General features: G+C 38.0%; 1 protein-coding gene and 1 non-coding gene across 8 annotated transcripts in view; one reads left to right on the top strand and one right to left on the bottom strand.

The window, feature by feature from the left end:
• The window catches only part of SIPA1L1 (signal induced proliferation associated 1 like 1), a 413,451-nt gene that overhangs the window by 370,607 nt on the left and 15,156 nt on the right, over window positions 1–27,688 (bottom strand). For all 7 annotated transcript variants that reach the window (XM_006167962.3, XM_006167963.3, XM_006167964.3 and 4 more), the window contains one exon: window positions 3,059–3,147. The gene's annotated coding sequence lies outside the window, so the exon portion shown is untranslated. The remainder of the gene's footprint in view (window positions 1–3,058; window positions 3,148–27,688) is intronic.
• Window positions 6,663–6,769, top strand: LOC114006026 (U6 spliceosomal RNA). The gene has a single exon (XR_003547794.1). It is a non-coding gene; the product is annotated as a U6 spliceosomal RNA (small nuclear RNA).

Raw genomic sequence — 27,688 nt, 5'->3', positions numbered from 1 at the left:
TCTCTCTCTCCCTCTCTCTCTCTCTCTCTCTCTCTCTCTCTCCAATAAGCATACTCACCCTATAGTTAAAGGAAAAAAAAAAAAAAAGGAAGAAGAGGAAAAATCTGGGAAACTACCAATATCCTCATATAACCGCTGAGAAAAGGGCAAAGGCACAGCAATGGCACAAACCAGTCCTAACTAAAAACCACCTAGAGTTGTAGGATGATGATGGGGAGAAGGCCAGAAAGAGTAGAACAGAGGAGACTCGAGCTACATCCTGGCATTCTAGACATAGGACATATACCAGCCAGCCAAGTAATTCCAGATGGCTAGAACGCAGCATGGAAAAGTTATGCTGCAGGCCAGAGAGTCTCAGAATTCTCAGGACCCCTAGGGATCCCTAAGGCTCTTTGAGGGGTTTGGAAAGTTGAAACTATTTTAATAATACTAAAACACAACCAGCAAAAACTAGAAACCCAAATGTTCTTGAACTGGAAATGGACAAACGGCAGTATATTTATTCATGGAAAAAGGACTCACCAATAAAAGAGAACTAATTAGTGATACACACACACACAACTGAATCTCAAATGCATCATATCAAATGAAAGAAGTCAGACTTAAAAGGCCTAATACTGCATTATGCCATTTAAATGATACCTGAGAAAAAGCAAAACTTAGAAACAGTAAATAGATCACAGGGTGCTGATATAAAGGTTCTTTTTGGGGTGACAGAAATGTTCTATATCTTCATAGTGGTTACACCATCATATGCATTTTTTGAAGTCTACATACGAATAGTTCATTAAAAAGAGTCCATTTTACTCTATATAAATGATACCCTAATAAATCTAACTTTCCAAAATAATATTTGCCTTTTACTCTTGTTTTCTCTTAAGTATACAGTGTTTTTCAGAAGCCACATGATTATCATGATAGCATCACTGTGCAGCTCATGAAAGGTACCCTAGTACAGGTTGGAAATCCCTAATCCAAAAAATCCAAAACTTCAAATGCACCAAAATCCAAAGCTTTCTGAGCACCAAAATGGCATCACAAGTGGACATCACACCTCACCTCATGAGATGGGTCACACTCAAAACACTACAATACAAAATATTGTATAAAATTACCTCCAGGCTATGCGTATAAGGTGGATATAAAACATAAATGCATTCCATGCTCAGATTTTGGACTCATTCCCAAGGTATCTTATTATTTAATGCAAGTATTCAAAATCAGACCAAAAAAAAAAAATTCCGAAACATTTCAGATAAGGGATACATAACCTGTATATTCTTATGCTTTAAATTTTATTTCAATTTCAATTTCTAATACAATTGATACCAATGGGTAACATAAACAGAAGTTCTTTGAGTCTCAATAATTTTTAACAGTGGTTCTGGAGAACAAAAAGTTTGAGAACTACTATAGGTAACAGAAAAGCCCTGAAGTGTTCCAAGCTGGGAGAAACAGAAGAGTAATACAAGGAAACTAGCTAAGAAATAAGCAGAGTCTGACTAATAATATTGAATCTAAGATGAAATGGAAAGAAATTATGTCCACATGTCACCTGCTTCTTAGTTTTTCTCTTTTTTGCTGACTCTGCTGGTATAATAAAGTTTTGCAAACTCATTTCTGTTAACTGGTAATAAATACAGTTGGATACTATATCTGCTACAAGAGTCATTCTACAATGCATTGCTGATAAAAAATTTTTGGATTATTCACTCAGGTGCCACTGTCCCTTCTGCACTACTGGTGGGAATGTAAATTAGTCCAACCACTATGGAAAATAGTACAGAGATTCCTCAAACACCTAACAGTAGAATTACCATTGGACTCAGGCATCCCATTTGGGAGTACATATCCAAAGGACAGGAAAAACCTTCATTGGAGGGATATCAGCACATCCGTATTTCTTGCAGCATTATTCACAATTGCTAGGACACAGAATCTAAGTGTCCAAGAACCAATAAATGAATGTGGCACACACATACTCTACTCAGACCTAAAGAACCATAATCTCCTTCAGTGTGACACAAAATGAATGAACCTAGAAGATACAATGCTATATAAAATAAGCCAGGCTCTGAAAGGTAAATATCAGGTCATCGGGAAAGTCATGATGTATTTCTCTGTTTTTCTATGCAAAAATCCATCATGACTTTCCCAACGATCCAATACTTTACATCTCCACTTAATGTATTCCAAGTGTCCTCAGTCTTTAATGAAAACTTAAGGACCTGATAGCATAAAAGAAGCAAGAGTAAGCCATAGATACCAAAATGGTGCAGGGCAATCAGCTGGGGAGTTCAGGAGAAAATGATTTACAGAAAAAAAATGAGCGTAAATAAGTCGAACAGGATATGGAACAGTGTACTACAGCAGAGTAAAATATGTATCAATAATTGCATATATAGGGGACCAGTAGGTGGTGTAGTGGTTAAGGCACTGGACACTCACACATGGCTGACCACGGTTCAAGTCCCGGACCTAGTGGGTTGCTTTCTCACTTTCTCTCTGTTTCTCTCTGATCAAATTACAATAAATGAATGAATAAATAAAATTAAATAAACAATTATTTTTAAAAAATAATCATTGTATATATACATTCAAAAAGGGGGGGAGAATATCAAATATAATGTTAAATGCTGAAGTTAATGAATATGTTCATATATATAGACACTTAAAAACTATACTGTACCCTACAGAGATATACAACAATTATGTATAAACCAGAAATTGCAATTTTAAAAATTCAAACAAGGGAAAAGGAAAAAAAAAAAATGATAAGCTCTTCAGCCATGATAACCCATGTTGATCTTTGGGGGGGTGGTGTGTGTATGTGTGTGTGTGTGGGTGCCAACTGCCACTGTATATAGCTTCTCTAATTGCTAAGTAACCAACCTCACTGACACCTCTTAGCTAATACCAAACAGATGGAAATCCATCTGGGGAATTCAAGTTGCCACCTTTTTTAAAAATTCACCTTTATTTCGACTCCAGAAGCTTAAGAGTATTCCAGATTTATGCAAAAGTAGTTGTGAATTATAAAGTAAAATTAGATCTTTACCTGAAAGGATAGTCCTTTTGAGTCTTTTATAAAAATCTTGGAAAATCGGTGACAGTCAGTACTACAGAAGATTCTATTTGAAATTTCACCTACAGATGAAAAGGAGAGAATAATTAACTTAAAATATAAACACAATGAAGATAAAAACATCAATCTGATCAAAATGAAATTTCCGTACACTTGTTAAAGCCAAATGGTTTTTGCAGGAAACCCATTTTCTGTGACTCAACTCCAAAATGGAAAACGTGGGTGGTTCTTCCTGTCTCACCATTACGAGTCAGCTAATTGGCCGGTGAAGTTTTCACACAAATGCAGCTTAAACTTTAGCCTTCCATCTGCTCTAACACTGCTACACCTTAGTGAAATGAAAGGGTAATAAAGGCTTTCTCTGGCTTCAAAGAAGTCCTTCAATGGAGAATCTTTGCTTTGTTCTACCTAAACCATACAGGACTAAACTGCCAAGTTTTTCAAAACTTCAAATCCCAAAGATGTAAAAAATAATGAGAGCTAAATCACAAAATAATTCAAGGACTTTAAAGCTATCTCTGACTTGGGAGCCACAATTTCTAAAATATGACAAATTTCTCTCAGGTACCTCTCTGGTAGCATGGATGTGGAGCAGGGGCTTCCAACCTGCTACCTACCCACAGCTACACCTCTTCACCACCCATACAACACTCTGCCTTTGTCAGGACATACCTGCCAAAAGGTTCCATATTTGAACTTATAAATGTATGACTGCCAGAACAGAATATGAATCCAATCATCCTGTAAAGTGTTTCTGCATATCTACCTAGAGCTAGTAAACTAGCCAGTGTGACACAGAGGTAACTGCAAATACACAACACGTTATCTTTGGTGAGAAAGAGAACACAGGTCCATGAAACTAGTGAGGTAACAAAAAAAAAATCTAAGCACACACTAACTATTGCCCAACTAAATCCTAAATTCTTAAACCAATGGGAAAAAATATGCAAATTCAAGACAACAAAAAGTCAGCAAATAAGAACTCTAAGGGGCAAATTGCTCTGGTATATCAACTTTCCAGTTCCTGAAGATTCTAATCCCAATCTGCAACTCTTCGTGTCTCAGGAGATTTTTTTTTCTTCCAAAAATGCTAAGAGGGTCCTCTGGTTCACTCTGCAGAAAAAGGCACTTCACCACCACCGTGATTCTTCTGGTAGAAGCACAAGAAAACACATGTGTCTCCAAAGAACCATTTTATGTGGAGACAACGAAAACTGAAATATACATGCTATTTGTATATTTGATTCGTTTAAAAAAATGTCTGTATGGAGATACAAAGCATATCATGGGTAAATACAGACCATAAGCTTTGAGAGCTGGAAGAGACCCCCATAGCCCACTACCACTGTAATACCCTCATTTTACAGATAAAACTTAGTAAAAGCCTCCCTACTGCCAACTTTCTACTCAACTGTGAAAACTTTATTTTGGAGCATATTAAAATTGAGTTACAACTCAACTGCATGATAAATATCTAAATGTTACAAAAGGAACAGCTTATACAAAAAATTAAAAACCCCACAGTTTTCCCCAGCCAGGGGAAGGATACAGTGGGTTAGCTGTCTTTCTTCATAAAAGTATGATATAATGCTATATTCAGGAAAAAAGGATACACAAATTATATATGCAAATCATCTCTGTCTTCTTAAAACTGGTCACTTCCAAAACCAGTACCTCTAGAAAAAACATACAAAATATGATGTCTTATTTCCTTCCACAGAATGCTGAAGTGGCAAAAATAGTAATCCTTTCTTCTCAAGCTGAGGTTCAAAATATTTTCTAAATAAGGGAGTTTCACTATACTATAACGACTTTCCTCTAATAAACTTAACCTCAGAACAGATCAAGTACATATATCTTCCTATTTAATTGCCTTTAAAATTTTGACTTTTGAACATTTCTCTAAGGCAAAACTAATTTACGGTGATCTTTCATTTTGCTCATTTTCTCAACTTCTAAATAATTTCTCAAATAAGAACACTTTTGCAAGACTATACAAAATATATATGCTTATACATATAAAAACAGAAAGATATAAATAATTTAAATAGTATGAGGTATCTACATGACTTTTCCAAGCTTTTAAGACAAAATATAGATTTCAAAATAAATTCATAATTGTTCCCCAGTTATCTCCAAAGAGAGGTATTTATGCAACTCTCTTACTAAGGATAAATAGGACAGTGAAGATTGGAGGCAAAAATTAGCCCCAATTCTGCCCCTAACTAGCTATACACAAGTCATTTAAGGTTTAAGCATAAGTTCATATAAAAGCTAGCATATCTGATTTATAAGATTTTCTCTGATTTCTAACATCTTCCTAAGACATTATCTATCATCTTAATTTCTCTTAAATTCTAAAAGCCAAATAGACCTCTAAATAGTAAAAATGAATGTTTATAAATGACTTTTTACCCTAGAACTTAAGAGACTACTACCAGCATAGCTAAGTGAAAATTTTTAACTACAGACTTTTATCATCATTAAGCATAACTCTTTGTCCCATGTTTTAGTTTTTCTGCAAGGTTTAGATTAACAGAGATGAACCACCACACCTGGATGACTCTGCTGAACATGTCACCATTCTGCTGAGATGGAAGATCCTGATTCTCCCCTCTCCTCTTCCCTGTCACCTCTGTACCCTGATGCTCTGAAACACGTTGGCCACAATGTTGACAATGGAAACCTTTTAAGTCAGCTATGTTTAAAACCAGCTACATGTTCAAGTCTATATTTGAGAATTCCTGTAAGCATTTTTCTTCATTTAGTAGTCTAGATTTTAAAATCCAAAGAATTTGTTCTGCTGATAATATCTGCATAGCTTAATGTTTGTTCATCTGATTCCAAGTTCCTTACTTATTGCCAAATAAGCAAGAAGGTTCAGGAAAGTATATATGGCTCAACTCATATACTTAGTTTATTTTCTTTACATACCACTGATAATTCTGTCATCCCCAATAAATCAATGAATAACACAAACACTAGGACTGAGAATCTGTCATTTTACTAGTAGGAATTCTGAAAAGTAGTTCCTTTGGCCAAGTTCATTCATTCCTTCTACATGTTTATTCTGTAGAAAGCCGTACTTGTTCTTGCTCGTGACAAACGCAAAAGTCTCTGTCCTCACGGAGCTTATTTTTCATGCTAATGAGTTGCACAAACTATATTTTGGATATTAAATGGGAGCTAGTTAGAGAGTAAATGTGCTATCAGAGAGAAAAAGGACAGGATGGCAGGTAAAGGAGATTCAGGAATGAAAGAAGGCATATGAGTTGGGTCTTAAATAGGGAGTCAGGGTACGACACAGTAGAGAGTACAACAGTATCTGAGCAAAGATAGGAAGGGACATCTCCAGACAGAAACCCAGAACCTTCCCATGTGAGTCAGCCTCACAGAGCACAGCATTTTACCACTACACTACCATCTTGCCCCCAAAAAAGACTTTTGGGGGCCAGCAGGTAGCATGGTGTTTAAGGCGCTGGGCACTCTTACTTGGCCGACCACAGTTCGAGTCCCAGACCTAGTGGCTTGCTTTCTCACTCCCCCTCTCTCTCTTTGGTCAAAATTAAAATAAATAGTGTTCGCTTAGGCAGTACATATACTAAAATTGGAATGATACAGAGAAGATTAGCATGGCCCCTGCACAAGGATGACACACAAATTGGTGAAGTGTTCCATATTTTTAAAGAAATGTAATACACTGTAAAGTTATATGTGGTTCAATGTAACATAAACAAGACTATGATGACAATAAATAAATAAATAAATAAATAAATAAATAAATTTTAACATAGGATAAAGCCCATGAAATAAGGAACTAAAAAAAGAAAATATTTTAGTACAATGTGTTTCTGTTTTAAGCTAAGAGTTGTTATAAGAGTCAGAAAGTTAAAACAATTCCAAGTTTATAAAGTAAAAAGCTTACAGTAATAAGTTCAACTTTTTATTTAAGAAATAAAAATATTTCTACATTAAAAAATTTTAAAATAAATGAATGAATAAGTACAAAAAAATAACTCTTTTTTAAAAAGTGTATTTTTAAACATAATTTCCTAGAAGTCACTTACAGGGGACAGCAAGTGGCATGGTGGTTAAGAGCGCCTGGACTCCCACAGGGTAGACCGTGGTTTGAGTCCCGGACCTAATGGCTTGCTTTCTCACTTTCTCTCTCACTCTCTCACTCTGTCCCTTTCTGGTTAAATTAAAGTAAGTAAATAAATAAATAAAGTCAAATAAAATAATTATTTTAAAAAAAGGTCACTTACAACCATATATGAGTTACTATTATACTTTCTTATAATTACACTATTATAATTACTGTTACTTTAAGTAGTTGCTACAATTAGCATCTGTTATTGGGCGTCCCAAATAATCTTTTTCCATTTACACCACAGTTCTCTACTGTGTAAAGCTCACCTTTCCAATATAGATTTAAAAAAAAAAAAAAAGGCAAATAACAATTGAGGATGTGAAGACTGTCACCTGTCATCCTTGCCCTAAAGTGTAGGCTGTTATGTGCGTTAGGTTCTGCAACTCAGCCCCCCCACTCAGGACTCCTTCAGAACTGAGGCAACGGGGAATGGAGAAGGGGGCTGGGAGTGCAACATCTACTTCCTGGAAGGAAGAACGGGGAGATTTTGGCCCGGGCTTCCTCATTTGGAGCATCCTGTCTAACCCCGGAGCAGCAGTTCTTCAGCCGACCAGTTCCCAGTGCAGTTCTGGCAACAGCTTCCAGAAATGCAGCCTCCAGTCTCCTTCAGCTCTCTGATGATCTGCTAGACTAGCTATCACCTTTCCTAAGTCACTTTCTGCTTACACTAACTAGAACAGATCTTAGTATCTGTAACTAAAAACCCTACCCAATACACATAGTAAATATTCTTTTCATTATTTTCACATATTAAGAGTCGAGATTCAAGGAACGAGTAGCACATATGATATCCTGTCATAAGCCAAGAGTTCTTTCTTTCACGCCAGGGCACATATCCACCATCAACACTTCAAGCTTTTCCTTATATGTATTCTCTTATAAATTTCATCACCTCCGCCATGCAAGGAGAAGAAAATGGTTTTTTCCTAATATTCTATCAATAAAGAGACTGATGACAGTAACTTGGCAAGATATTTGTGAACGGGATACAATCAACTTTGCTTTCTGTACCAGTTCAGGTTTATGGAGAATCCTGCAGTGCTGAGTAGCACTCTCAGAACGCTCCCAAACTGCAGGCAAGGTAAGTTGCCGCTGTTTGGATGCCAGGATGATCGGCACTTGTGCCAAGTCGAACTCGATTCACAAAGCAGCAGTGAACGGTTCCCTGACTTGCTTGAGACCATGCAGTGAGAGCATCAGGTTGAAACCACGGACACATCAAGTAACTAAAATATGACCCCATTACCTAATACCAAAAGCAGACTGGAAACACTGAGAAGTGATTATGCATGTTACAATTCTCTTCTTGGTAGAGAGACATTAAGTCCCATAGAAATGACTTGGCAAAGATAGAAAAGTAATCAGTTCCTAATGATGCTGTTCTTTACAATGGCAACAAGATCTTACAAAGAACTTTTGTTGTCTTTGAATTATCAAATTACTCTGAACTATCTATACAAAGTATTTTCCAAGTAATATTCAAAGGCAAAATTTCAGAAAAGATCATTTACACACTTCTCAAGCCAGTTAGTGACACCAATATTCAGAAGGCACCTCATCTCTTTGCGAAGTAGAAAGTAGGTGTATATTCAGTGGGAAACACAGGTATGCACCCACAGTTATTCAAGACAGGTCTACTGATGTTAATGCCACCAAGCTGCGGGTCACAGATACTCAGGGCAGCTCTGCCTTTGTTGCCAGAGCACCACTCTCCCTCTACTGCTGCCCCAAAATGCTTTGATCAAACATTTTATGGTGCATTTAGCTTTAGCACTGACAGTACAGGGAATGGGAACACACAAAGCTAAATCATAAACGAAATGTTCCCCTAAGAACAAGGTGAATCAATCTACTAAAGGAAACTTAGAACTTGGTTACTTCGGAATCAAATTTTAGAAACAATAATTTCATAGTGTCTGTAGCAAAGAAGTTACTGAGATGAGTACTAAGCTTTACTATGATTACACGTGTACCATACATGTTCTTTGGGTGCATCTGGCTTACTCTCTTCCTCTCTCCTTTTTTTTGAAGAAATGAACTATTTCGGGAACCAGCAGTTAGCGTAATGGCTATGTCGCTGGACTCCCACATAGTCGACCGCAGTTCATGTCCCGGACCCGGTGGCTTAAAACTCACGCCGGGCGCATGTGCATGTGTGCCCAAGATCCCGAGAGGAGAATGGAGGAGAAGGGATTGCGGCGTGACCATCCCCTCTGGGGGGTGATTTCTCGCTTTCTGTCTCTATGTCTCTCTCTGTCTGTCTGGCGAGCGCACGCGCCCTATAGCGAAAACCTCTCAAAAAAAAGAAATGAACTATTTCTAGGCTACAAATGACACATGGCCTACTTTGATTTTTTTTTGTTTTTTTGTTTCTCATACTTAGACACTAATATCAAGCAATCTTATTGCAAGTTTAAGGATATGATGCTCATTTATTAGTAGTATCAAAAATCAAAAGATAAGTAGCTAAGATTACAGATCTGCAATTCCCAAAGCTGATCTACAAAACAACACTTGCATTCGTAGGTCCTTTGAGAAATAAGAAATAAGAACTTGTTTGGATACCACATGATGCCAAATTTATCCGCATGAAGAACTGCTCTTTATTCTTAAAATATATCCTTCCAACGTTATTCAAATGGCCATTCTATTAAAAATGCTGCAAATTTGGGACCAGCAGTTAGCGTAATGGCTGTGTCGCTGGACTACCATGTAGTTGACCGTGGATCGAGTCCTGGACCCGGTGGTTTAAACTCACGCCGGGTGCATGTGCATGTGTGCCCAAGATCCCGAGAGGAGAATGGAGGAGAAGGGATTGCGGCGTGGCCATCCCCCCTGGGGTGCAATTTCTCGCTTTTGGTCTCTCTGTCTCTCTCTGTCTCTCTGGCAAGCGCATGCGCCCTATAGCAAAAACCTCTCTTAAAAAAAAAATGCTAAAAAATTTTACCACGTTCCACAATGCTGAGCCCACATGGGAAGGTCCTGGGTTTGCAACCCTTGGTCTCCATGCACATGCCTTACTGTGATCCAGACTGGCTGAGGCTGGGGGTGGATCGTGGCATGAGAACCTTGGGGGTTCCTGTCCCTGACTTTCTGCCTCTCTCTCAGAAGAAAAAATAAATGTTTTTAAAAGATAACCAAACATGAAAAGGTGTTCAAATGCATTAGTCTTCACAACGGAATATCTCTACATGCTCACCAGAATAGCTATAGTTAAGTGGCAGGCAATACCAAATGTTGACGAGAATGCAGAGCTCGCATATACTACTAACAGGTATGTAAATGGACATAACCACTTTGGGGCACTGCTTCTCAGTACCTGCTAAAGTGAATAAAGACATACCCTGAGATCCAAAAACTCTAATATTAATTAAATACGCTATAGATAGCTTCACTAAAAAGATACACAAGAAAATTATGGCAGCACTCTTCATTAGCCATAGATGAGAAACAGTAAATTGTGGTATCCTAGAGTAATACCCCACAACAACAAAAATGAAGAAACCATAAACCTTGGTCACAATGACTATGTTGATTGAAAGAAGCTGGAAGCCAAAAATATATTATGCAAGATTACATTAATGTAAAGCTCCCCAACAGGAAGCACTGAGCTATGGTGTTGGTAATTGGGAGGTAATCTGACGGAGGAAGAGGGAAGGGAACTAGGCCTCCTGAGGGGTTAGCAATATTCTATTTCTGAATCTGAGTTCTGACTACACAAGTGTATTCATTTTGTAAAAATCCATCCCATATACACTTCTGCTTTTTGTACTTTTCTGTATGCTTGTTATATTACAGTATAAAGTTTGTTAAAGGGCCGGCAGGTGGCATGGTGATTAAGGACTCCCACATGGCCAACCACAGTTCAAATCCCGGATCTGGTGGCCTGCTTTCTTGTTTTCTTTCTCTTAAATCCCGGATCTGGTGGCCTGTTTTCTTGTTTTCTTTCTCTCTATCTCTCTCTCTCCTCTCACTCTGCCCCTCTCTGGTCAAATTAAAATAATTAAATAAAGTTTAATAAACAAAAAGTTCCTTAAAAAAATAATAAAGTTTGTTTAAAAAATCACCTTCTCAGGCAAGCAGAGGTTAAGGAACTAGATCCCACACAGCCAGCTTTGCGGTTCAAGTCTCAGCCCTGGCACCTTGAGAATCACACCAGGTATGTGTGCATGCATGCCAAAAACCCAAGAATGGAGGAAAAGGGATCACAGCATGGTCAGCCCCATGGGGGTGATTTCTCACTTCTCAATCTCTATCTATCTATCTTCCTGATAAGTGCACACATCCTACAGCAAAAACCTTGGGGGGAAAAAAAAAGCCACCTTCTCAGTGAGGCTTTCTCTGGTGACCTTATGAAAAATTTCTACCACTCCCGGGACCAGTAGTTAGAGTAATGGCTATGTCGCTGGACTCCCATGTAGTCGACTGCAGTTCGAGTCCCGGACCCTGTGGCTTAAACTCATGCCGGGCACATGTGTGTGTGTGCCCAAGATCCTGAGAGGAGAATGGAGGAGAAGGGATTATGGTGTGGCCATCCCCCCAGGGGGTGATTTCTCACTTTCTGTCTCTCTGTCTCTCTCTTTCTGGCGAGTGCACACGCTCTATAGCAAAAAAACACCTCTCCAAAAATAAAAAATTTCTACCACTCCCAATATCCTAAGTTCTTCTGGGTTCCTTATTTTCCTCTTTAGGACCTGTCAATATCTAACTTACTATTATATGTTACTAGATATAGTTTCCAAATTCATCTTCTTCACTGTCTGTCTCTGCCCATTAACCTCTATAAATTCCATAAACATTCTGCCTAGAACTGAGGTCCCCAGTGCCTGAAACAATGCCTGAAAGAGAGAAGCACTCAAGAAATATAGTTTTAATTAATTTATTAATTACACAGCATTGCCCAATTAAATTATGCTTAATTATGTTTACAGATTCAAGTCATAAATTCTTATAGTTGTCTTGGTGTGCTTAAACAAAAAACCAATTATAGTTCTAGTGGAACAGTTTCAAGGCCTCTCATCTTCCTGATCATGCCCTGGATCCTCAAATTTCTCCAAATTCTAGATCAGGATCTGATCAGTTTTTATATGTTCCAACAGAACACTATGAACTCTATAGCATCTACTTGTATAAATGAAGCCTAAGGCTGTATTAATAGTATGAGCTCTATTTAATCGGTATAACTCCAAATTGTGGGAAGGATATTAAATACATTGTCCCACATGATCTTTATAATAACCTTGTGAGTTAAGCATCATCACTGTCTTTTCTTTTAAAATGAAGAAAGAATCTGAAAAACTGTCTGAGATCAAAATGTACGATGAAAACTAGGTCTCTGATTCCAAAGCCTGTATGTGTCATTGGTACTTAATATGAAATACTAAAATCCTGGCCACACAACTTAGCCTCTAAATCCATTTTCTAAATCTAAATTAGGAAAATTCTTTCCTGAATAAACTGAAAAATGTTTGCTATGTGATTTAAATGAAATAATGTGTTCCAGAAAGTGCTAGTACATAACAAACCCTTAAAAAAATAAGTTTCTTGTCTTGTTTCTCCTGTTAGGAATTCTATTATAGCAACCTTATACCACAAGTGTACAGTAAACACAGTGCAATTTGTAAATCGTCTCTCACATTCTGTCCTAGAGGCAAGACTCTGGCTCACTCATCTAACATAGGCTGAAATGAAAGCAATACTTGAGAAAACCACTGGAACACCAACCACCATCTTAAAAAAGTTTTAGAACAGAAACACACTTGTAACTTGGAAACTATTCACAGAAATATCTACAGTCAGTTTTGCTCTTGGTTTTGTTCCTCAATGTTTTCTCCTGAGAAATCCCAGACACACTCCCTCCAAAGATTGCTGTTTTCCATGTCACAGCAGCCCCAGTGGTCTTTACCCCTCCCAGGGTCTTTTTTCCTTCTCTCCACCAAATTTCACTTCAATCCTTCTTTTGATGAGCAGAGCTCTGTGTTTTGCTTTTCTTAAGAAGCCATTTTTAAGAGGCAGGCAACATAGGGGTCAGCAGCTGGTGCCGAGGTTAAGGTGCTGGACTCCCATATGGATGACCATGGTCCAAGTCTCACATATGGTGGTTTGCATCCTCACTCTCCCTATGTGTGTGTGTGTGTGTATGTGTGTGTGAGTGTGTGTGTGTGTGTGTGTCTGGGCAAATTAAAATAATAATAATAAATAAAATTAAATATATAATTGTTATGTTTTTAATGTTGAAAGGTAGGAAACATGAAAATGGTAACTGCGTGTACCACTGGGTGGCAGAATGATGGATGACTTTTACCGTCTTCTTACTTTCCTATATTTTCCAAAGTTCCCCCAAAACTTACTACTATACCACTTCCATAATGCAAAGAGGAATAAAAAGGTAGACAGTATACTTAAATTATTTTCATCTCCTACCGGACATTTTCCTCTATTCTTCATTCACTCCTGACTATCTGGAGACACATCTGAGGACAGGATGGCAATACCATCTGCACAATACTCAGCGCAATACCTCACCCACAACCAATGCCTGGCAATATGCACTTGTTCAGTGAATAACAAATATTCAAGTAATATTGGGTTGTCAGAAAAGTCATGATGTATTTTTCTATTCAAAACTGACATTGTACAATGACAGTAGATAGACAAAGGTAAGAATGTGCAAGTCCTTAATGTACTTGGATTATTAGTTATATGATTTTTTTTAATAAGGTAGCTTTCAAACCATCTTAGCAATTAAAATCAAAAAGTCTATAACCTGAAGATAAGGTGAACTACTCAAGGTGATCTACTGCTGCAGCGGGAAATCAAGATCAGGATGGTGAACAGGCTTCAAGTCCTTGTGCATCGTGCTATAAATGAGTGTACAAGGAGTTGCATTCATCAAATAACTTTGAGGCGTTCTGCCATTTAGAAGGCACATCACGGCCTCGTTCAGCAACCAAGTTTAACAACACTCTCTAAAATTAATCTTTGTCCTTAAGATTAAACAAGCTAAGATACTAAAGCAAACAAGGGATTAAGATAAAACCAACCCAGCCTTGTTATTATACAACCAAAAATCCTTATCTAATAAACCAAAGTAGAAAATCTTGAGGATTTATTTAACATGAAAGAGAAGTCTCAAATATTTGGTATGGGAAAAAGACTTGTACATAAAGTTTAAAGAAAGGTCTACTGGGTTAAAAAACACAAAGAATGCAACTCGACAGAAAACCTAAGGTACTACAAGTGTCCTTGTTTTCCACCAAGTTAACTTTTAGTCATGATTACAATTCTATTTGATCAACTGAAACTGTGTTTCCTAGAAGCACACTTGAAGAAGCAAAGATGAGGCTTACAGCTGTTTTTGTATTTTCAATTCATTTCCATTCCATCAACCTTTCCTTAAAAATATGTATATTTCTGGCAGAAGGCATGGTGGTTAAGGTGCTGGACTCCCAAATGGCCAACCACAGTTCAAGTCTCAAATCTAGCGTCTTGCTCTCTCACTCTCTCTCCTTCACTCATCGAATTAAATAATAACAAATAAAATAAAATAAATGAATATATTTTTTAAATCTGCATATTTCCAGTGTGCCCCCAGGCTCTTAAAAGACATTTATTTCAAAACAAAGCAGATGCTGAGTTGATGACAGCATGAAAATTTTAGGGCTACAAGTGAAAGTCAATGACAGGATGACAACTTCACAACAGAATCCATGCTACAAGATGAGAAAAAAATACTTCACACCAGAAAATAAATGTCACAAGTTCCCTGTCTTGCCCAAAGTGGAAAGAGAAGGTATTCTTACTATAGGAAAAAAAAAAAACTGTAATTATTACAAGTATTGACAAGATTCTATTTATTTTATCACAACAATATATACATAAGGGGTCTTGACAGAGTTCAAAGAAAATGCATATTATTAAAAGATTATGCAAAGATTTAGGGTCCAGCAGGCGGCATGGAGGTTTAGTGCATTGGACTCCCACTTGGCCGACTGCAGTTCGTATCCTGGACCTGCCAGCTTGCTTTCTAACTTTCTCTCTCTCCCTCTCTCATTCTCTCTATATGGTCAAATTAAAATAAATAAATAAATAAGTTAAATAATATAACTCTAAAAAAAAGATTATGCACAAATTTGGAAAGTTTTTGCACCAACATAAACTTGTACTTTCATTTTTCCACAAACTTCTTGAAGTCCCCTCATATTTACATTTCAGCTAGTTATTTATACTAAAAATATTAACAGTCTTTGGCCTTGCACTTCTCTAGCAGATGTGAATCCATTACAGGGTTGCTCCCCACATCTCAGTCAAGTAAGCCAGAGAACACACTAATGACAACCATTAATTTACTGCAAAGTAGAAAATTAACATTATCCAAGACTTTTCTATGGGAGTTTGAGATCCTTACTCATCTTCACTTCCTAAAACTTCATATCTACCACTAATTTCTTCATAGTGAAGCTAGCAAGAAAAGGAAGGAAAAGCAATGTTAACTTTTCTGCAATCCATGCCCAGGCCCCTGGAAACATGTAAGCAGATACACATATGAAAGATAAGACAGGTTAATTAACCTTTCCAAGTCAGTTTCCTTGCCTGTTAAATGCTAATCACTTTCCTGCTAATCACTTTCATGGGAATTTCATGAGGATAAAATGAGATGGCATAAGTAAAAAACACAGAATGAATTTATCGTTATAGTTCAGTGAAAGATATTTATAATCATTATTAACTGGCATTGTGCCTTGAAAGGCCAAAATCCTACAACAGATAAAGGGGGGGAGGGGATCACCAAATTGGTCACATGTCAAGTCTAGGAAACCCCGATCATCACTAAAGATAGAAAAAAACAGTCTGACTCCTCACTGTGGCATGGCTCAGATAAGTGCTAAACTAGGTACCAGGTTTTTAAATTATACCATCAAGACCAGTCATTCACGGGAGAAATGGGTGGAGATCTTTATCAACCTCATGGCATAGTGTTTAAAACAAATTACAAGTTTAACAAGTCATAGCTACACCTATTATAAGAAGACAGGCTTTCTGGCATGCCCAACAATAAAATATACTCTACAGAAGAGCTAAAACACAGCTGCAACTACTATAGTTCCCAAGAGATGACTACACTAGATACTTCCTCAAATCTATATAGCTATTGCAATACATTTATGTAAGAAGAAATGTATAACAGAAACTCAACCTCCTAGTTCCCACCCAGAGACCTAATGTCTATCCTGCAGGCTCATTATAAAAATTAGCAAGAAAGTGAAATGAAGTGCCTGGCACATCAGTTACTCAATAAATGGTTGCCAATGCTAATTTGATTATTAGGAAGTAACAAAATCAAAAGGCTGGATCCACCATAAAGCAAATGAAGACGATGATTTCTTTTTTTTTAATAATTATTTATTTTATTTATTCATGCATTTATTTTCATTTGACCAGAGAGAGATACACAGAGAGAGAGAGAGGGAAAGTGAGAAGCAAGCCACCAGGTCCGGTATGCGAACCGCAGTCGGACATGTGGGAGTGTCCAGCGCCTTAACCACCACACCACCTGCTGGTCCCCAAGACAATAATTTCTTTTCAATCAAGAAATTAAGTGCTGCGAAACAACTGAATAAATAACATAGTAACAAGCCCTTCAAGGAGAACCAAAATCAGTGAACAGCAGGTAAATTAGCTTGCCAGCCAAGAATAAATGCTGAAGTGCCCACTCCTCTGGGGCAAATAAGGAAGCATGTAAAATGAGAAATGGTCCCTATCCTCAATCTTCGTACCAGAGGTGATATCACATGGTTTCACTTGTCTGTCTGCATTTCCCCTTGACTCTATGTACTATAAAAGCAAAACTGAAAACTTTATATTGTCATAAAATAAAAAGATTCAATAAAACTTTAGTTAACAAATGAAACACTCATAGACTGTCAGGACTCAAAAGTTTCCATGCCTAGTTTCACAGACTGCTCAATTGAAACTTCCAGGGTAGAGACTGAGAATCTATATACTTAAAAATGCAACCCAGAAGATTCAGATACTCAAAAAGAGTGAGAACCATACTCTAATTGAGCCCCTATGAATTGCCTCAATGTCCTCTACAATGACTCTGTCCAAAAATAATCCAACCTTATACATGAGTGCCTCCAATGATTGGGAACACAGCCTATTAAGACCTGTAAGCACCTGTACCAGAAGTCCTTCCCGATATTTATTCAAATATCTATTTATTCTAGTTGTTGCATTTTAATCTGTGGGGCCCGAGGGTACAAGAGTAATTTCTCCTCTTTCCATATAATGGATTTTCTAATCTTGTGACTCTTGGGATGAAGGATGATGCTCCTTCTAAGTCTTTTCCAGGCCAAACAACTCTGGTGAACTATGCAGTATTAAATGATACAGAACAACTACGTTGCAGAGAAGGTAGAAATTGGGGTGAGTTACAGTAACCACATAGACCTCAGTAAGGGACGTGGGTCAGCAAAGATGAGAAAGATATAGATAAAACTAGAGTTCAGGGGCTGGCATTGCAACCTGGGGGTTAGCATACAAGATACTGATAAGGAACATGATTGGCAGGGAAGGGGTAACAGCGATAAAGCTATGGCTAAGGAACTTAGTAGATTTCACATACTTTAGAACAGAACAGAACTAACTCTGAAAATGAGCAATGGTTCAAAAGAAATAAGAATAGTTGGTAAGAGGAGAGACCAGAAGCCCACCACATAAAGGCAGAAACATAGCCTTGCAAAGGCCAAAGAAATCAGAGAAGCTGGGAAAAAATATACCCAATAGGAAGATCACAAAAGCAAGCAAGAGAATGTAAATCTGATGTGGCAAAGCACTGGAGCCACTTTAGTTCGGGGAACTAAGAGAAGTTGAAAATGAGAATCAATTCAAAGAGAAAAAATGGCAAGGCTAGGTCACAGATCAGATCAACAGTTAAAAAAATAAATAAATAAAAGGTAGTGGGAAGAATGAGAGATGACTTCTAGGAGGTATCTGAAAAATTCAAAGAAGACAATACTGGGGCAAGGCGGCAAGACATGTATGCAACCATGCGCACAGAGTACATCTGGGGATGAGTAATAGGGTAGCTTTCTTCTGTTTATGAAAGCCTCAAAGTTCACTCCCTGCTCCACAAACACACATTAACCAGTGGTTTCACAATTTCCTCTGGTCCTGGCCCAGGTTGTAGTTTCTGTATCAGCAGAAAGGGAACACAAGACCTGAATCTGAAATCTATAACACTACTGCCAAAGGTAAAGTGAATGCAAAAAAATAAAACGAGCTTTGATTGAAATAGGTGAAAAAAAGTCACAAAATGCTACATATTTGCATGGTCTAATAAAACATACAGAATAGGCAAATTAAGACAGAAGGCAGATTAGTGGTGGCACAGGGAAGAGGAATAGGGTGGGGGAAAATAAGAAGTGGCAGCAAATGCGCTTGGAGGTTTTGGGAAGGCTATGAAAATGGTCTAAAATTGCATATGAAGATGCACAACTCTATGAATATCTGAATCTAGAAATATAATGAATGTCTAAAACCTATTCACATGTTTTTTTTTGTTATTTAATTTTACTCATTATCATTTTTTTTTATTTGCTATAGGGCATGTACACTCACAAGAGAAAGAAACTGAAAAAGCAAGCTGCCAGGTCTGGAACTCAAACTGCGGTCAGCCATGTGGAAGTCCAGCACCTTAATCACCATGCCACCTGCTGGTTGCACACATGTATACTTTAAATGGTAGAAATGGATAGTAAATAAATTAGAACTCAACAAAGTTGTTATTTAAAAAAAAAGTGAGGAAGAGAGGTGGCCAGGATGGCACTGGCTGTGGAGGCCACAGCTGGAGTAAACGCCAAAGCTCAAGGTTAAGACTCATCGCAGGGAGTAGCACAAGCATCCCGCCATGAAATCATGAGGGTAAGGAACAAGACAGCCAACTAGAAACGCCAACTCTAGTGTCTCTTTGGGAAGAAAAGCTAATTAAGCCTCAGCGTCCTACAGCAGAATGAGGCAAGGCTGATGAAGGACAAGAAAAACATGAGGATACTTCTGGAACACATATAGAGACAGTGAAGCTCTGGAAAAGTCCCCCCAACATACACATTCCCCTCCAGGGGAGAAAAAGAAAACTCTCTGATATTCTGAACCTCAGACTCTCACTGTGGAGTCCAACACTTTCCACCCACAGGACAACAAAGAAACTGACACAGAATTAACACGTATCATGGGGAAGTGCATAAGCATAAAGCAGCAGGAAGGACATTAAACCTCCTCCAGTCTCTGCCACAAACAGCAAAGCTTATCCTATCAGACTAATCTCAGACTTCTCAATAGAAACAATGCACACTGAATAAGATATATTTAAAATTCTGAAAGAAAAAAATATCAGGGATCAGAAGTTGGTGTAATGGCTATGTCGCTGGACTCCCATGTAGTCGACCATGGTTCGAGTCCCAGACCCGGTGGCTTAAAACTCACGCTGGGCACATGTGCATGCGTGATCCCAAGAGGAGAATGGAGGAGAAGGGATTGCAGTGTGGCCATCCCCCTAGGGGGTGATTTCTCGCTTTCTGTCTCTCTGTCTCTGTCTGGCGAGCGCACATGCCCTATGGCAAATAAATAAATAAATAAAAATAAAAATAAAATTTCACAGGGCCAGCAGGTGCCGTGGTATTTAAGAGAACCAGATTCCCACATGGCCAACCATGATTTGTGTCCCAGACCTGGCGGCTTGCTTTCTCTTTCTCTTTCTCTCTCTCTCCCTCTAAAGTCAAATTAAAATAAATAAATTTAAATAAAGTAACTTTTTAAAAAAGATTTATTTATTTACTTAATTCCATTTGTTATTATTATTTTTTTATTTGACCAGACAGGGAGAAAGAGAGAGAGAGAAAGGGAAAGCGAGAAAGCAAGCCGCCAGGTCTGGACTCCAAACATGGTCAGATATGTGGGAATCCAGCTTTCCCAACCACCACACCACCTGCTGGCCCCAAATAAAATAATTCTTTTAAAAAAGAAAGAAATTCAGGCAAGAATACTATACCTGACAAGATTATCCTTCAAATAAGAAGGAGAAATAAAATCGTTCTTTTTCTTTTTTTTTTAATTTCATGACTTTGTTATTTTATTTTATTGGAGAGGTTTTTTTTTTTTTTTTTTTTTTTTTTTTTTTTTTATGGGGCTCTGCGCGCAAACATAGAAAGCGAGAAATCACCCCCGCAGGGGGAATGGCCACGCCGCAATCCCTTCTCCTCCATTCTCCTCTTGGGATCTAGGGCACACATGCACACGTGCCCAGCGTGAGTTCAAGCCGCTGGGTCCAGGATTTGAACCACGATCAACTACATGGGAGTCCAGCGACATAGCCATTAAGCTAACTGCTGGTCCCAATAAAATCGTTCTTACAGAAACAAAAGCTGAAAGAATTTACCAACACTAGAACAGCTCTTCAATAAATACTTAAGGGAATACTACATCAGGAAAATTAAAGGGGAACAAACTGTAGTAAGAGAACATAAAACAACTAACAAAATGAGGAATAAATCGACACATATTAATAACACCACTGACTGCTAATGGATTAAATTCCCCAATTAAAAGACACAGATAGGCTAAACAGATAAAAGAAACAGGAGCCTTCTATTTGCTCCTTATAAGAAACACACCTCATTAATAAAGACATACACAGATTGAAAGTGAAATGCTATAAAAAGCCATTTTATGCGAACAGAAACCAAAAGAAGGGTTGAATTACTGATGGTATCAGACAAAAGAATCTTGAAGATAAAAACTGTATAAAGAAACAAAGAAATACACAATAAAGTATTAAAGGTTTTGATTTGGCAAAAAGATATAAGGATTATAAATATTTGTACACCTAACATTGGGGTACCCAAATATGTAAAAGACTAGTAGATCTAAAGAGAGAGAAAAGACTGAAATACAGTAACTGTTAGAATTTCAATATCCTACTCTTACCACTAGCCAGGTCATCTAGACAAAAAATAAACAAAAGGACACAGGTGGTGAATAATACAGTAAACCAAACAGACCTGACAGACATTTAAAGAAGCTTTCATCCAATAACTACAAAATACACATTTTTCTCAGTCCCACAGGGACATTTTCCAGGACTGGCTACATAAAGGGACATAAAACAAGACTTTATAAATTTAAAAGTTTTTATAGTATAAAAACTATATATATCTAACATCTCATCCAACCACAATGGAATTAAACTTGAAATCAACAACAGAAAGAGCCTCCAAAAATATGCACATACATGGAAACTAAGCAATTACATCTGAATGACTTAAAAAATACTTTAGAAATTAGACACTGAAATTTTTAAATTTCTTGAAACCGATGATAATGAACATAACACTCTCTACAATCATTGGGACATACTAAAAACATTCCTAAGATTTAACTTTAAAGCACTTAGTGGTCACAGAAAAAAATAGAAAGGAACTGGAAAAAGAACAAGCTCAAAAAGTACTAGAAGAAAGGAAATAATAAAGATTAAGAGCAGAAATAAATGAAATTGAAAATAAAAGGTGGATACAAAAAGAAAAAAAAACAAGAAGCTGGTTTGCGAGGATAAACAAAATAAACTACTAGTTACACTAACCAAGAAAAATAGGAAAAGGAACCAGATAAATAAAATTAGTAATGAAATGGGCAATATTAGCTATCAGTTATCATGGAACTACAAAAGATCATTAGGAAATACAAGACTCAACAACAACAAACAGAAAGCCTGAACAGACCAATAAAAAGCAATGAGACTGAATCAGTGATAAATAATGTCCCATAAAAGGAAAAACCCAGGTCCCTATGCTTCACTTCTGAATTCCAGAAAACATTTAAAGAATTCAAAGTATTTCTAAAGATCCAAATGGAAGGAACTTTCCCAAACTTATTCAATGAAGCCTCCATTGCCTAGATACCAAAAGCAGACAAGGACATAACAAAAAATAACATTACAGGACAATAGATGAATACAGATGCTAGAATCCTTTAAAACAAACAACAACAACAACAACAAAAACAAACAACAACAAAAAAAAAACTAGCAAATCAAATCCAACAGCACATTAAAAAGAATTATAAACCAGGACCAAGTAGGCTTTACCCCAAAGATGCAAAAATGGTTCAACATATTCAAAACAATAAATGTAATATATTAACAGAAGATTAAAAAAAAAGCATATGATTCTATCAACCTAAGCAGAATTTATCAAAAACACTTGATAAAACACAACACCCCTACATAATTAACTCTCTCAATAAAACAGGTATAAATATTTCTTAACACAATATAGCCATTTATGACAAACCCATACCTAACATCATACTGAATGGTAAAAAGCTGAATGCTTTCCCAATAAAACCTGGAAGAAGACAAGACTGTCCACTTTCTCTACTCCTTTTCAAAACCGTACTGGAAGTCCTAGCCAATGCAATTAAGAGAGTAAAATAAAAGGCATTCAAACAAGAAGAAGCAAAATTGTCCCTATTTCCAAACAACATGGTTACATACAAAACAAAATTAAAAAAAAGAAAAAAAGAAAAAAGAAATGAACTCAGTAAAGTGGTAGGATTCAAAATCAATACACAAACATCTACAGCATTTTTATACACCAACAATGAACAGACTAAGGCAGAACTGAAGAACATGATCCTCTATACAATAGCCAAAAAATAAAAAATATAATACATAAAATAACGTAAACAAAGAAGTGTAAGACCCCTATAAGGGAAACTACGAAATACTGAAAAAAGAAACTGAGTATGATACAAATAAATGAAAAGACATTTCTTGTTCTTGGATTGGAAGAATATAATTAAAATGTCAATTCTACTCAAATTAATTTGCAAGTTAAATGTGATTACAGTAAAATTATCAGTGGCAGGGACCAGCAGTTAGCACAATGGCTATGTTGCTGGACTGTGGTTCAAGTCCCGGACCCAGAGCCTTAAACTGACACCGGGCGTTTGTGCGTGGGTGCCCAAGATTCCAAGAGGAGAATGGAGGAGAACAGATTGTGGCGTCGCCAACCCCCCTGGGAGGTGTTTTCTTGCTTTCTGTCTCTCTGTCTCTCTGTCTTTCTAGCAAGCACACATGCCCTATGTGCATTCATCATAGAAATGGAAAAACAATCATAAACACCCTGTATCACAAAGCCAATACGATGCAAAAAGAATAAAGTAGGAGGCATCTCACTACCTGACCTTAAAATGTATCTCAAAGCTTTTTCTTTTTCTTTTGAGAGATTTTTGCTATACAGCACAAGTGCTTGCCTGAGAGACACAGACAAACAGAAAAGAGAAATCACCCCCTGAGGGATGGCTACACCGCAATCCCTTCTCCATTCTCTTGAGATCTTTGACACACACACACATGCACTCAGCATGAGTTTTAAGTCATCAGGTCCAGGACTCAAACCACGGTTGACTACATGGGAGTCCAGAGATGTAACCATTACATTACCTGCTAGTCCCTCACAAAACTTTTACAATCAAAACAGCATGGCACTGGTACAAAAACAGACACACAGACCAAGGAACAGAATAAAGAATCCAGATACATATGGCTGACTGATTTTTTTTTTTTTGAGAGGTTTTTGCTATAGGGCGCATGCACTCGCCAGACAGACAGAGACAGACAGAGAGATAGAAAGCGAGAAATCACGGCCCCAGAGGGGATGGCCACGCTGCAATCCCTTCTCCTCCATTCTCTTCTCGGGATCTTGGCCACGCACGCACATGTGCCCGGCGTGAGTTTAAGTCACTGGGTCCGGGACACAAATCGCTGTCGACTACATGGGAGTCCAGCGACATAGCCATTATGCTAACTGCTGGTCCCTGGCCAACTGATTTTTGACAAAGGGCATAAGACAATACAGTAAAGAAAATAACATCTCTTCAGCAAATAGAGTTAATAAAACTGGAATCCACTTGTACAAAAAAATGAAACTGGATCCTTATCTCTATTAATAAAAATCAACTTAAAATGGATCAAAGACAGACCATCTGGTCGAGTGGTAGTTGGGGCAGCTAGACCTCATATGGCCAACTACACAGTTCAAGTCCTGGACTCAGTAGCTTCCAAAGACATGCCAGGTGTGTGTGCGAGCACGCATGCCCAAAATCCCAAGACAAAAACGAGAAGAGACTGCAGCATGGCTATCGCCCTTGGTGAATGCTCGGTCACTCTCATGGCACGTGTGCACGCTTTCTCCTCTCTCTCTCTCCTTCTTCCAGTCTCTCTTCAGTGGGTGCAAATGCCCTTCAGCAAACTAAAAAAAAGGGGGGAGGAGGGTTCTAAATGTAAAGTCTCAAACTATAAAACTACTTGTGGAAAACACAGGGGAAATACTTAAAGGCACTGAAGGAGACAAAGACTTCTTAAATAAGACCTCTGAGGTGTAGTAATGATGCCAAAATAGACAAGTGGGATTACATCAAGCTAAAAAGCTTCTATTTAGCCAAGCAAACAATATATTGAGTGAAGAAACAACACAAAGAATGGAAAAAAATATTTGCAAACTAAGCTTCAGGTAAAGGACTGATGACAGAATATATAAGGAACTCAAGTAGTTCATGTGCAAAAAAAACTAATAATCCAATTAAAAATAGTCAAATGAGCCAAACAGACAACTCTCAAAGGAAGACATATGCATGGCCAAAAACCATTTGAAAAAGTGTTCAACATCTCTTATCATAAGGGAAATCAAAACCACAAAATGTCCCTTAGCCACAGTCAGCATGGCTATGATCAAAAAAACATGAAACAACTAGTGCTAGAAAGGCTGTGGTAAAAAGGGAACCCTCCTGAATCTTGGGAATGTAAATTAGTAATGGCCACTGTGAAGAACAGTATGGAGATTCAAAATTTTACAAATAGAACTACCATATGATCCTATAATCCTAACTTTTGGTATGACTTAAATAAAGGACAGGAAAACACACAGTCAGAAACACACTTGCACATTCATATTTACTGCAGCATTATTCACAATTGCTAAGACATGGAATAGGGACCAGCAGTTGGCATAATGGCTATGTCGCAGAACTCCCATGCAGTAGACCGCAGTTGAAGTCCCAAACCCAGTGGCTTAAACTCACACCAGGCATGAGTGTATGCGTACCCAAGATCCCAAAAAGAGAATGGAAGAGAAGGGACTGCGGTGTGGCCATTCCCCCCCACCCCCATGGGGGATAATTTCTCGCTTTCTGTGTCTCTGTCGCTTTCTTTTTTTCTGGCGAGTGCACACGCCCTATAGCAGAAACCTCTCAAAAAAAAAAAAAAAGACATGGAATCAATCTAAGTGCCTAACAATAGATCACTGGATTGAAAATATGTGACACAGGACCAGCAGATGGCGTAATTATTACATCACCAGACTACCACTTAGTCAGCTGTGGTTCAAGTCCCAGACGTGGCAGCTTAAAACTCATTCTCCTAAAAGCTGTCCAGGAATCACAGGATGGGTCAGAGAGGAAGTTCTGCCATCTCTGGAAGGCATATGCTGCCTTTCCAAATTACATTTAGGCCTATGAGTTAAATGGTTCAAAAGAGGACACAAACTATATATGATGATAACCAGTCTTTCTAGAAACAATATCACCACTATAAGATACAGCTATAAAAGTTTTAACTTTTTTTTTCTCATTTGATATCAAGAATTCTGAGAAGGGCAGGTACATTTTCCATTTCACAGATGAGAAAAGTGAAGATCATGAGGACTGAGACCTGCCCACCTGCCTCCTTGACCTTGCCACTTTCATGTCAACCCAACATGTACAAATCAACTCCTAATTCCCCACCCAAACCTGCTCCTCCAGTCACCTCCATTTCAGTAAGTGGCGCTTCTGTAATTTCAGTTGCACAGTCTGAAAATCTTGGTGTCATCCTGGACTATACTCTCACTTCACATCTTCTCACCCATCAGTGAGTCATGTTAGCCCCACACGAGGTATGTCCAGATTGCAGCCACTTACTTCTTAATTCACCTACTGTCTTAGTCCATTGTTGTACTGCTAACAGAAATACCTGAGACTGGGACGAGCAGTTAGCGTAATGGCTACGTCGCTGGACTCCCACATAGTCGACCGCGGTTCGAGTCCCGGACCGGTGGCTTAAACTCATGCCGGGCGTGTGTGCATGCATGCCCAAGATCCCGAGAGGAGAATGGAGGAGAAGGGACTGCGGCGTGGCCATCCCCCCTGGGGGCTGATTTCTCGCTTTCTGTCTCTATGTCTCTGTCTGGCGAGCGCACGCACCCTATAGCAAAAACCTCTCCAAAAAAAGAAAAAAAAAAAAAAAAAGAAAGAAATACCTGAGACTGGTTGATTTATAAACAAAATAGGTGCTGGGACCAGTAGTTGGCATAGTGGCTATGTCACTGGACTCTGAGGTAGCTGGCCACAGTTCAAGTCCCGGACACAACGGCTTAACTCACGCCGGGCGTTTGTACATGTGTGCCCAAGATCCCGAGAGGAGAATGGAGGAGAAGGGATTGTAGTATAGCCATCCCCCCCAGGGGGTGATTTCTCACTTTCTATCTCTCTGTCTCTGTCTGTCTTTTTGGCAAGTGCACGTGCCCTATAGCCAAAACCTCTCCAAAGAAAATGAAAACATAGGTGCTTATTTATAAAATTCATAATTCTGGTGGCTGGATCCAAAGGCATCACAAAATGGTGGAAAGCAGAACTTTTTTTATCAGAGCAGAGCATGTTTGAATCCAAGTAGCTGCTGTATATCTCATTTCCTCTTTTTACACACACACACAAGAATTCAGCCACGGAGGGCTCTGCCTTCATCACATTATCACACCCAAAGGACATACCCTGGGACACTGTGAAGGAATAGGGTGTTCACTTAACCATACAAACAAATTTCAACACATGGATTTTGGTGAGGGACATCCAAATTCTAAAACATGAAACCTTAAAAGAGAAACTATTATCCAAACCGTAACACCTCAATTACTGCTAGAAACTTAAAACATCTCCCTGTTTACAACTTTGTGCTTCCCCACCACCAATGCTATGCTCTACACAACACAGTTTTGTCTTTGAATGTCCACTGACTGCAATGTGGTCATCCCACTAGGGAGTGCTTTCTCACTTTCCCTCTTACCATTTTCTTTCCCTCTCTCTCCAGCAAGCATACACACCCTATAGTGAAAATATTTTTTAAAAAATTGTAAAATGAGTTTATTTAGTACAAAACCTATACATAATTTTTTCATAATATACATTCTCCATAAACTTTTTGAAGACATCATATTACGTACTAGAGCCAAAACCAGAACAATTTTTTTTACATTTTTTGGTAACAAAGAGAATAAATTTACGATAGCCAACAATCCACAAGGGAGAAAATTATTTCTTTAAAGTATTATTTAACTTTACTGACTTACTGATTTTTTTTTTTT

The sequence above is a fragment of the Tupaia chinensis genome, unplaced genomic scaffold (genome assembly GCF_000334495.1).
Source record: "Tupaia chinensis unplaced genomic scaffold, TupChi_1.0 Scaffold145367_1, whole genome shotgun sequence".
In the NCBI taxonomy this organism is placed as follows: Eukaryota; Metazoa; Chordata; class Mammalia; order Scandentia; family Tupaiidae; genus Tupaia; species Tupaia belangeri.
Note: the sequence above shows the minus strand (reverse complement) of the source record. Positions and strands in the feature narration are given on the sequence as shown.